General features: G+C 33.8%; 1 protein-coding gene and 1 pseudogene across 5 annotated transcripts in view; one reads left to right on the top strand and one right to left on the bottom strand.

The window, feature by feature from the left end:
- The window catches only part of MBD5 (methyl-CpG binding domain protein 5), a 445,040-nt gene that overhangs the window by 153,818 nt on the left and 278,061 nt on the right, over positions 1–13,161 (top strand). The window lies entirely within an intron of this gene.
- LOC131503719 (small ribosomal subunit protein eS24-like) lies at positions 1,442–3,500 on the bottom strand (annotated as a pseudogene).

Here is a 13,161-nt window from a genome sequence, read left to right as displayed (position 1 = left end):
TAGGCAAGTCAACCTTTTAGCTCTGTTTCCTCTTCTTGAAAATGAAGGCAAAGTCTGGGGGATTGCTAAGGTTCCTTCCAGCTGTAAATATCTATTATTGTTATTACAATTTGATAGGATAAGAAATTAGGCATGCTGTACATAAAATAATTATTTTACTCAAGAGTTATTAATAGTATAGAATTTTATATTGCAAATTGATCTATTTAGACATATAAAAATTTGAGAGGTACCTGGGTGGCTTAGTCGGTTAAGTGTCGACTTTGGCTTAGGTCATGATCTCACAGTTTGTGAGTCCGAGTCCTGTGTCCGGCTCTGTGCTTCCTAAATGTTTACTACTTTATACACTATATTTCTTTACCAGACTTACTCTTTCTGAGACAGAAAATATTCTCCTTAGGTGACTCTCTTCCTCTTCTTATTTCCTGTTAGCTCTCTCCCCCGCCCACCCCAAGCACCTTCCCTATGTATACACACTGAAAGTAAGTCTGACAACCACACAACCCACAAATTGCAGAGGTGCCCTGACAAATTCCAGGCACTACTCTCTGCAGTAGAAATAGGCCAATGCTTGGCAACTATCTAGTGAAAATATAATTCAGAGGAAATAAATGCATGCATAATTGTCCCAAATAGTATGTATGGTTTATAGCCTGCACAGTTTAGGGGGGAAATGTCATTTTTTCACGTTCACACACACACACACACACACGCACGCACACACACACTTGTTTTCCACCTTTTTTTTCTCTATTCTCTGCAAAAAAATAATCGCAACTACAAATCCATTTTACAGCTATAAATATTAGTCTTGGGGACAGATATATAGTTTACATACACTTAGCTTTTTCACTATGTTTAGCTTTTAAAAGATCATTACTCTTGAATAAACCCACCTTAGTGGGAAGTATGTGACCAAAGATGCCCTTATCTGGCCCACAGGACTCAACACTTAGCCATCTAGTCTGTTGTAGCTATCTAGTGGCTGCAAGCACTAATCCAGCTTGCAGAGTCAAGATCCAGAAATAAGAATCCATCAGCTTGGCATCCCATGCCAGACCAAAGGAGCTCTGGAATTATGGTGAAGCTGGGACCTAGACCTGAACCCTTCTAGTTGGCACCTATCACCTGACCTTGAGAAACATAAATGCCATGCATGTACACTCTAAGAACAGATTGTAAGATTCAAGTCAGACAAATACTGAGAGGAACCAAGAAAGGCTTTAAAGATGAGAAAGAATTCAAAATTGAGTACAAAAAAATTGTACTTGGGTTGAGTTTAATCCATAGTTCATTTTTTTTTTTGTAACATGTGCCTTCAAGTTGCAATAGGAATATACACATTTTACTTAGATGATGATTCATATCTTTTGTTCTGATGGGTGTTTGTCCTTGCTCTGGTTTGGAACATTATGGGGATCTATAAGGAGGATTTCTTTAAAAAAAAATGTAGTTTATTTATTCTCTCATGAAAAAAAACTGCACAATCACCACAGTTAAAGTCACCGTACACTCTTCACTCATGTTGTCCAATTTCCAGCTCACTTGTTGCTGGCACCAGTATTGGCTTTCAATCCCCTTGACCTTTTTCATTCTGTTCTTGCATTCCTTTTGCTGTTTTCTTGACATCTTTGTCTTCTCACACAGGCCATGTCTTGCAAGTCTATGTTTGGGTTCATTTTTCTTTGCATAATCTAAGAAATCATAAATCATGCCAAAGCCAGTTGTCTTGCCACCACCAAAATGGGTTCTGAATCCAAATACAAAGATGACCTCTGGTGTGGTCTTAAATTTTGGCTAGCTTTTCCCAAAATGTTGTCTTAGGTATGGCTGCCTTTCTAGGGTGAAGAACATCACTGACCACTTGTTTCTGCTGAAGTAGTTGTTTGGTCATGAACTTCCTGGTCCATATAGTTACTGTGTCGTTCATGATGGCAGCCGAGCTTTAAGCAGCTGGGAAGGAAGAGATTATTTCCTGAAAAAGTTAAATCACAGGTTGATATTATTCCTTGAGCTTATATATGTTTCCTAGTGTATAGTCCCATGCTCTTGCTTTGTTAGCATTTTATGAGAAGTTATATACTCTCAGTAGTACTACTTAAATATTATTAGCATACCTTATACTTACAGGTAAAACTGGTTTACCAAAATTTTACCAACATTCAGAGCTAAATTTACTTTGTCAGAATGATCACTGTGGTGTTTGGGGGGGTGTCTAATAGATTTGTTGTTGTAATAGTTAATGTGGTGCTGTTTTCATACACCCTTGTAGCCCCTTACCATTTTGTGCACATCAGCCTTCCAAAGGCCAGCACCTCCATCTAAGCCATAGGACTGCCTCTGACCTGCTAGAAACCACTGGGATTAGACTGTAAACAATGACTAACAGGTTTCAGCTTCCTTGGCCCTGGCTTAGACAATCCTGAGACCTGTATCTTATACCATTTGCCAGTTTCCCCCAGAAGATGAAGTTTCAGTTGGCTTCTGTGATAGCTAGCCTAATAGTGTGCCCTATATTAGCTGCTTGCCCTTCTCTTATCACCTTCCCCATTTCCCTGCCATTTCTTCTGAACCTCCCAAATGAAAAAAAAATGTATACTCAGTTTTATTCTCAGAGACTGCTTCCTTAGAAACCCCACTAAGACAACTACCTAATAAACCCAAAGATAAGAATCCTTCCCATTTAGGCTGGTATTATTTATTTTATACTGTTAATGATACGTTGTTTAGAGTAAATGGGCAGTTATAAAGATGATCTATTTGAATTTGAGACTGAAAATATATAGTATGATAGATTCCTTTTAATTTTTTTGTGACTCCAAGTGGATAAAGTTATTTACTAGCCATCAAATACGAGTAAAACTTAACAAAGTTTTGTGAGTTAAAGGATCTCACACAGTCACCCTTACATTGAGACTCTACACATAATTTTAAAATACTGAAGTCAATATATATAGTAAAGTTTAAAAATGGAAGTAAGGAAAAAATGCTTTTTAACCAAAAAAATTGAATATAATTCTAACAAAAAATTCTGTGAGATCTACAGTTTAAACTAAAACAAATCTTAATACCCTTAAAATGCTTAAATATAAATATTTAGGGATGCCTAAAATGCTAAAGAATTTAAAATAGCAAAGTAATAAGATTCTAGGATATTGAATAGTAGTTTTTGGAGCATTTAATATACCAAATAAATAAAATACTTGACAGTCACCTTGATACTAAAAGTAAAATGTAACAAAAAGCTCTAATGAAAATATTACAAATAATCTGAAAGTACTAAGAACATTAGATGGAAACCATTTTTGCACACCAACAACTGAATTTAAAGAGCAATCTTTCAAAGTAAGAAATGGTCACAGGAAGAACTCACAGAAGTCTCAAGGATAAACGGAAGTACTAGGTGTAGTCCGAAGAAGATGGGGAGTCAGGCAGTAGCTGAACTTAATCTCCATGGAACAAATACACCCATTCTCTTGATCTGTGGGAAAGGTGCCGGACAAGAGCCTGGTCACTGTTGATAATTCAGACTTGGGAGCCCAGGTCAATACAAGTTGGCCTTGGGCCTGTTTGCAAACTGTCTTTAAAAAGACACTTCCTCTGAAAGAAAAAGGAGAAACCAAGCTCCAGACTTCCTCCTGCATTTCCCATTCCTTAAGTAATGTTTTGTAGAAACTGATGATAGATACATAAATAAGGAAAGGTAATTCAGGAGCATTAGCTGTGATGAAGAACCCATGATAGTAGTATTTAAACCTTTGAGGGTAGACAGTCTGTATCTCCACAAATCTAATCTAAGGCTGCTTTTCTTCAAGCCACCAGGATGCAAGATAAATTTGGTATATTTTTTCATCTTTTGCTGTTTGATTTCTATCACAAGTTGAGGAACTACCATGTGATTTTTCTCTCAATGGTTTGGTTTTTATAAGTGTTTATATGTTTTATGAATCAGACAACTCCAAAGACAATACAGTAACAAACGCCCTTGGGCCTGGTTGCGTAGGTTGAATGCTGGCTCTGCCACTTACTAGCTACTATAACCTAGAGCATGATACTTTACCTCTCTGTCTTGGTTTCCTTATTTGTTATGTGGGTGTAATAAGAGCATACAATTTCATCAGGTTGCTCTGAGGATTAAACCACTTAAATGTAAAATTCTTAAAATAGCACCTAGCATATATGAATACTCAATAAGTTTTTGTCCATGTATGAAAACAGCATATTGTAGATGAAATTAGAATTTATAAAATTGTTGAGATACGTTACTACTTTTATGTAATGATCATTATGAGGAAAGTGCATTCTTAATTACCAGACTACCGATTTCAAAAATGAATGTTTGAAACATGACCCATTTGTGAGGAAAGGACTGCAGTTTTGCTTGTTTTTCCATGTAGTATTTACAGTTGACCTTGGCATAACCCAGGTTTGAACTGTGTGGGTCCACTTACACACACAGTATTTTTCTGATAAACACAGTACTGTAAATGCATTTTCTCTTCTTGATGATTATCTTAATAACATTTTCTTTTCTCTAGCTTACTTTATTATAGGATACAGTATATCATATATTTAAAAATATGTTAATTGGCTATTTGTAAGGTATTAGTTTATGGTATTAGTAAGACTTCTGGTCAACAGTAGGGTATTGGGAAGTCAAGCATTATATGTGGATTTTTGACTGCATGTAGGTTTGGCATCCCTAATCCCCTTTGTTCAGGTGTCAACTATACCATGTTTCTAGTAAGGTGAGAGGAGAGTAAGTGGTCTGCCTACCATTGCTAATAGGCACTTTATGTTATTTCACACAATCCACAATAAGCTCTACTAAGTAGTTAGTAATAACTATTTCAGAAGAGGAAGTTAAAATTTCAGAAAAGACCAGTGACTTACCCAGGTAGTAGTCTGTCTGACTCCAAATACAAAGCTTCTGCAACTATCCCTGTTTCATTAACAGAGGAGAGATTTGAAACATAACAACTGGTATGGCGTAGGCACTAATTTGGGTGGATCTAAGGGTCTTATAGGCCCCCAGCTCTGCCAGGTCTTATCTCCTAAGGGGTTAGGATATGGATAAGTCTGCTTGGTGGAAGTGATGTCCCTATAGAAGAGTACATGGGGAGAGGAATAGAGAGTAGTGGCCATTTTCTAACAAGTATGGAAGCCTTTTACTATTTAGTGTGTTAACAACTGGTACAGCAACACTGTTCGTTCTGACCAAACATTAGATATATCAAAATTAATTTTGATATATCTAATGTTATAATTATGTATATAAAAATTTAAATACTAGGTTAATTTTTGGGTTTTTGTTGGTTTTTATAAGACACATTTTTAGGATCAGGCAAAAATGAGAATTTTTTCCTTGAAATTTCTGCTAAACTGTTATATAAATATATGGTTGTTTTTCACTGATTGATCAATAGACAGTTAAATAGATTGCCTTTATTTACAGTCAGCCATTTTTTAAAATTATGAACTTGCAATAATATGGTGGAGGAAGTTTTTACCTTACAGTACTTGGCCAAAAAATTTATTAAGCTATTGTAAATATCATAAAGGACTTTGTTGGTTTCCTTCTCTTCCAAATGTGAATTTGCTCTCATTTATAACCTTCCTCTTATTATATCTTTTTTATCAACATCCAAGAAGAATAAAACAGTGATGATTTTTTTTACCTAATAATCTACACAGTATATGCTCAAATAAACACATAATCTCTTAAGAATCTGGGAGCAACAAAAATCACTTACAGTGTTTATTCCTCTTTCACCTTTTTTGTGTGGTAATAAAATTATTTGAACTGTAGTTTTTAGTCAATGAATACATTGTTTCTTGGTTTGTATTGCAATGTTTCATAGAACTAAATGAACTAAATATGTTAACTCTAGTGCTTTTAGTTTAAACCATGAGAAATTTCCATTCCTCAGTCTTTTTTGAACAATAAAAAAATTTCACCTGGTTCAATCAAAAAGAGAGGCATCCCAACATATTGAGATAATTTTTTTATTATTTTCTATATGAATCAACTGAATATTTCATTTTATTTTTGCTTCAATTGCTCTCTGTTGCAATGAACCCATCAATAGGTATTTTTGAATGTTATATATTTAACTTTACTGAACATGAACCTACCATACTGTTTTACTTGCACACACTAATTTGCAATTCACTATAACAAGTTAAAATTCTATGTTACGTATATTTATCTAGGGGACATTTCATTGTATCTGTATCTACAATAGTATCTACAACTATATTTTCAGTGCTAAGGAATCATCAGAAAAAGTCACAGCATTATAAAGGCCAGCAATATAAGGAACATTTAATATTTGATTAATTTTAAGTAGCATTTTAAGCTTAAAGAGAGAGATGCTATTAAGACTTAAATCACTCTTACAGAGCAAAAGGACCTATAATGTTTTGGTTCAAACATTTAAGTAGTTCTTTTTCTGCATAGTCATTTAGGTTCATTATAAACACGGAGAAGATGGAGCAAATCTCTGAAAATTCTTCACATTTTATATGTATAGTTATTTTTTCTGTTGCCTTTCAAAGATCTAAAATGATATTCCATTTATTTCTTGTGTATCTCAAAAAAGAAACTTGACAAGGCAATCCTTTAAACATGTAAACAAGAGTGACTCAAACTCTTTTTGGTTGCACTTGCTCATATTTAGATTTCATTTTTTGATTTCTCAGTTATCTTTCACTGAGTCAAAAATGACCCCATCATTATTTACTTCTGGAGGCAATTTGTGTAATCTAGACATCTTTTTCTGTTTATAGGGATTTTATTCTTGTGTCGTTGTGTTATTTTCTCTAATAAACCTCTTCATTATTGGCAGGTTGGCATAGTACCGAACTGATCTTGGTAGGATTTGAAATATTATGCTTTTTTGGTAAAGCTATTTCCAGATATCATAAAATCAGGCATACTACTGGCTCATAAAATTCCTCATGTAATATGGTTTCTTTTGCTATTATGAGTGCCTGCACTAAAAATCTGCAGAAAGTCAGAGCCTGATGTTTCCCCCAAACACTCACTGGTGACTTTGATACTCTAGTCACACTAACCTCCTTTTCAGACATCACTAAGGATGATACTCCTATTCTGTGCATTTATGTGCATTTTCCCTGCTTGTCATTTTTTTATTTTAATGCGTTGACATGTGAGGATTTCATCTCCTTGCACAGGGTTCTAACATCTCTCCCTGATATCTTTTTGTTTTTATTGGAAATCATGGTAGAATTTGATTTTCCCAAGATGCAACTACCTATGGCTTTTTTGTTCATTATCCTGGGTAAAGTCTCTTCCCTTAGGATAATACTGAAGGATTTGTTTCCATTAATGAAGACCCTTCATTTTGGAGGGTTGTTTTATTTTGTTTCATTAATAACTTGAAAAATCACTTTAGCTGAAGTATGCATTACATAAAAAAATTATGCCATAAAAACTAGAAAGAGGGTATTTCCATATAATAGAACACTTAAAATGTCTTACAGCATAAATTTGATGTTTTCTGTAAGCAGTTTATATGCTGATTTTTAAAAAAAATATTTTTAATGTTATTTATCTTTGAGAGAGAGAGAGAGAGAGACAGCACAAGCAGGGGATGGGCAGAGAGAGGGGGAAACACAAAATCTTAAGCAGGCTCCAGGCTGTGAGCTGTCAGCACAGAGCCTGACACAGGGCTTGAACTCACAAACCGTGAGATCGTGACCTGAGCTGAAGTCAGTCACTTAACTGACTGAGCCATGCAGGCACCCCATATGCTGATTTTAATAACCTATAGCTGCATTTTGAAGCTGCTTATTTTAAAAATCTTATGAAGACAGTTTTTAGTCTGTATGCACATACTTTAAAACTATATTAAAATTATTTACACGTTAATTTAAATATATCTTTCCTTTAGTTTTCTTTTAAATTAGTCTTAATTAACAAGTACTAATTAATAAGTCTATCATATTTTATTAGTTTTTAACTTACCTGATTTTCTTTTATACAGAGTTCATCCTTCTTTAAATATAATTTATTGTCAAACTGGCTACATACAACACCCAGTGTTGTATACACCCAGTGCTCATCTTTTTTTGAAAGAAACATTTATTTTTAGTTTATTTGTTTATTTTGAGAGAGAGAAAAAAGTGTGAGTGGGGGTGGGGCAGAGAAAGAGAGTCCCAAGCAGGATCCACGCTGTCAGCACAGAGCTGGGCACAGATGCTTAACTGACTGAGCTACCCAAGCACCCCAGAGAACATCTTCTAAAAAGAGTTTCTGAGTTCTGATTCAGTATTTTCTAATCTCCTACAACACTCTAGTAGTTTATCTCATTCAGTATAGTGGAATCACTTGAGGCTTGTTATTATCTTTGTTACCACCATGTAAATAAAGCATTATGGTTTATATTTAGATCTGGATTTCTTTTTAGGTATTGAAGTAGATGTATGACAGCTTCATGAAATCTATCTTTATGATAGTGTTTTTCTTTAGGATTATAGTGTTTTATGTATCAAATGCCTCCAAATGTTATATCATAGCACCATTAAAAACTTGAAAGTGAAACTTCTTTAAGAACTCTTAATTTTTGTGAATGAAAGTAATAGCCTCTCTCTTTCTGTCTCTCTCTCTCACACACACAGAGTTACGGACCCATTTTCTGTTTCATCATCAAGAGAAACATCATTTTTGTGGGGGCTCAATTCTAGTTCTTTTGCAGTTTTTTATTTGGTGCTATGAATTTTATTTATTTTTTAATTAATTTATTTTACTTTAAATCCAAGTTAGTTAACATATAATATAATAATAATTCCAGGAATAGAATTTAGTGATTCATCACTTACATACAACACCCAGTGCTCATCCTAACAAGGGCCCTCCTTAATGCCTATAGTCCATTTAGCCCATTCCCCCACCCAACACCCCACCAGCAACCCTCAGTTTGTTCTCTCTATTTAAGAGTCTCTGATGGTTTTTCTCCCTCTCTGTTTTTATCTTATTTTTGCTTCCCATGTGTTCATCTGTTTTGTATATTAAATTCCACATATGAATGAAATCATATGATATTTGTCTTTCTCTGACTGACTTATTTCATTTAGCATAATACACTCTAGTTCCATCCACATTGTTGCAAATGGCAAGATTTCATTCTTTTTGATCGTGGTGGCACTTCCAAGGTTTTGTTTTATTCTTCATGTTCGCCCGCCATCAATTTATATTGTTTGTTTTAACAACAAATAACATATTTAGTTAAATATGTTAGGGGAACAAATTTCTGACTGATACAAGTAATGCCTGTGTCTATAATACTGCTTTAGAATTTAAAAATATTAACAATATCCTGTTAATATTTATGAATTTCTATTGTCTGTCTCCAAAAGGGGGCAGTGCAACTTTGGTATTTGACTTAGGAACGCTTTTTTTTTTTTTTCAAAGCATTCTCTTGTTTGCTCATAAAATTTCTTGTGATTTTTAATCATAGATTCATAGAATCATGAAGTTGGAATCAAGGTTACCATGTTTCAGAAGGAATTTAAGCATACCCTCTGATGTTAAAATTCCCCCTTTGATATCCCCATCTCTTGTCCGTAATTCCATCTACCACCTTACCTCGTTTTATTGTGCTTCGCAGATACTACATTTTTTTACACTTTGAAGGTTGGTGGCCACCCTCCTTTGGGCAAGTCTTTTGGCGCCATTTTTCTAACAGTAGTCACTTTGTGTCTTTGTATCACATTTTGGTTATTCTTACAGTATTTCAAAGTTTTTCATTATTATTAATTTGTTATGGTGATTAGTGATTATGACTCTCTGAAAGCTCAGACGATAGCATTTTTTAGCAATAAAGTATTTTTTTAATTAAGGTATATACATTGTTTAGACATCATGCTATTGCACGCTGAATAGACTACAGTATAGTGTAAGCATAACATTTACATGCAGTGGGGAAGCAAAAAGTTCATTTGACATTTTATTGTAATATTTGTTTTATTGTGGTGATCTGGAACCAAACCCACAATATCTCAGAGGTGTATGCCTGTACACTTTTAGCATAATCCTGAACAAAGAAATCAACAGGAGTTATCACTGTTGCTTTTTTCTCTCTTTTTTGTTTCCTCTGTAGAACTTTTTAGCATTAAAAATATTTTATTTCCAGCATTCTGGAAAGGTGGGCAACTGCTGTTAATCATGATAATGAGAAAAAGAGGAACATGAGGTTTTTAAAAAGAAAATGGAAGTGATGTCAGTGGTAGTGATTTCTAAAGATGCTGTGAAAAAAATAACAGGGATATATTGCTAGAAATGTCTCATAGAGACTACTGAGTCAGGAGTCAGAGAGGCAAAAGGCAGAACCTGAGAAGATATATAACATCAGTATCATCCTAGACATAAACTTTTAACATTACCAGCATTTAGAGCAAGGCAGAGAGCAAGGTCATTAGTGTATTTATTATTTCCAAAAGTAAAATAGCTTTATAAAATATAATAAATGTATATGGAATAGCTTTGTAATTTATTTCTGTAACACTGCCATAGAGGAAATCCTTGAAAAGTTCTGGTGCATGAAAGAATAAGTGGAATGATTTTTTAAAATGTTTTTGTTTTATTGAATATAAACCTATTAACATAGACCTTCATATTTACATTATTTTAATCACCAAACCCCATTTGTTTTTCTCTAGAACATACTTATTTTCTCAGCCTTAAGTTGAGAGATCCATAGTGGTTTTCAAGTACCTTATTTTTGAGGTTGGGAGAAGCTACATAGAATTAGAGTAATAAATGGGTTGCTAACCCATTTTCTAGGTCCCAGCCCTATTAGCTCATTAATTGTCTATCAACCAACCCAATAGGATAACCAGCATAATGAATTTGTTATTGCCAGAATATTTATATGCATGTTCTTGGTACTATATTTGCCAAAATGTTGTACTTAATTCTTTCTATCCAAAAAGGTCAGCTCTTAAAGTGTTTGGCATGTTAGTGTACCCAAAAATCACTAATTGGTATTTCCCAAATAATAGATGTTATTAAGGTGGTCTGTCAGAACCAAATTGATAATTTATTCCAGTGGAAGAGATACCTTGTCTAGGTCAGATGGACAATTTTAGAGAATGCTGGTGGGGCAAAAAAAAAAAAAAAAGGAAGAAACAAAGATTGTTTCTTTTCTTTCTCTGATGAAAAAGAAATGCTACTTACTCTTATACCTTGGATAGCCTGGTTATTATCAACTTTTATAGAAAGAACTTCAGTTATGTTGGACTCTAAATATAGTTTCTTAACTGAAGCCAGGTCATCTGGGCAAGTTGCAAGAGGGCTAAAGGCAAGGCCTAATTTAATGGACAGGATTTCAAATTACCTATGGTTATTTGTTTTGACACTGACTGGGGTGTATCCAGTAAGAGTCTTTTATGTTGTTGACTTAAAAATAGAATGGTTGTGTTAAAACCATCAATCAAAGTTATGCAAGGTCCACTAAATACGTGATCAGGAATAAACCTAATAATGGACTTAACTGGTACTAAGCAATGCTTAAATATGCTCAGGCTAAGATTATGCTCTATGACAAACAGTTGAGAAAACAAATCTTCCATTGATTGCATGATTAGAACTCTTGTTATACTGAAGAAATATGGAAACAAAAAAAAGCAGACATGGCTTAAAAATATTTTTAATTACTTTAATGTTTGTTTTTTATTGAAATAAAATACTTTGTGAAGTTTTATTTTATTCCATAATTTTTTGCTATGATCTGTTTCCATTCAGCCACATATGAAATTTGTGAACTAGAATTTTTTTAAGTTTATTTATTTATTTTTAGAAAGAAGGAGAGAGAGAGAGCACATGAGGGACAGGCAGAGAGAGAGAAGGAGAGAATCCCAAGAAGGTTTTGCACTGCCTGTGCAGAGCTTGATGTAGGGCTCGAACTCATGAACCATGAGATCATGACCTGAGCTGAAATCAAGAGTTGGACGCTTAACTGATTTAGCCACCAGGTACCCCTAAATTAGAATTATTTTTAAGTCACCTGTTAGAATAAATGGGATCTTGAGGTCTACAGTATTGTATACTGCTAATACTATGAGAGAAACCACCTATAAAAGTTTAGGTTTTGATATAGTTCCATAGCTCAGGGAAGTGGAAAGCATGTTTTCTTCCTGTAAAAACTGCCATATTTCAAATTTGGGAGTGCAGTAATATTTTAAGAAGTATAGTTTTTCATTAAAAAATTTCTAAGGAGTTAAATCCATGAATATGATATCCCATTATCGAACCATACTTAATGGATCTTAATGTCTTTAGACTCATAGAACATCACATTCAAATCAAGACAGGGTTTTTAACATAAACCTTTAGTATTTATTATGCTTTATTATGTAAATTTTACAGATTTTATTCTGTAAATTGTACAGAAATAGAAAGTATGTAACACTAAATGAAGACTTTGAAATCATCTTTTTGTGAGAAGAAGAGTTGAAGTGGACCCCGTGGCATTCTCCTTTGAGTGGGAAATCTCAAAAACCTTGGAAAAGGGGGGAGGGTATAAGGCAGAAATTTATATACAGATACATTAAGTAAGGCTTCCGGAACTACTGGAGATTTTAGTTTAATGGATAGTGCCTTTAAGAAATACTGTAGATAATTGTAGACTGCATGAGTTTGAAATCTAGCTCTGACAGTTATTAACTGTGAAAGCTTCAACAAGTTAATTTCTCTGTTCCTCAATTTCCCTATCTGTACAATATAGATGATAATAGTACTTCTTAGGATTGTTGTAAAGATTAAATTAATTAATGATGGTTAGAATTTAGAAATCAATAAATGCTAGCTCTCATTACTGTATTTCAAAGCAAGGAAGAAGTGTTAGCAACTTTAAAAATCTTGGACACATTTATTGTTTATTATCTATAAGTTTGTATTTTTGGTCTTTAAAGAGTAATCTGTATACATTGAATTCTTTTGTGATATATAGAGTATTGTGCTATTTATAGAGTTATTGGTTCTTATTGAAGTATGTAGTTTTTCTAAGGAAATACTAAACCATGTTCCCTAGGACTTCTGTGTTACATGTATTTAAATAGAATTTAATTTACTTTTTAAATGTTCTTTTTTTAAGTTTTTATTTAAATTCTAGTTAACACACAGTGTTATACTGCTTT

This window comes from Neofelis nebulosa, chromosome 2 (assembly GCF_028018385.1).
Source record: "Neofelis nebulosa isolate mNeoNeb1 chromosome 2, mNeoNeb1.pri, whole genome shotgun sequence".
Classification (NCBI taxonomy): Eukaryota; Metazoa; Chordata; class Mammalia; order Carnivora; family Felidae; genus Neofelis; species Neofelis nebulosa.
The sequence above is the reverse complement of the archived record's forward strand: the minus strand, read 5'-3'. Positions and strand labels throughout refer to the sequence as shown.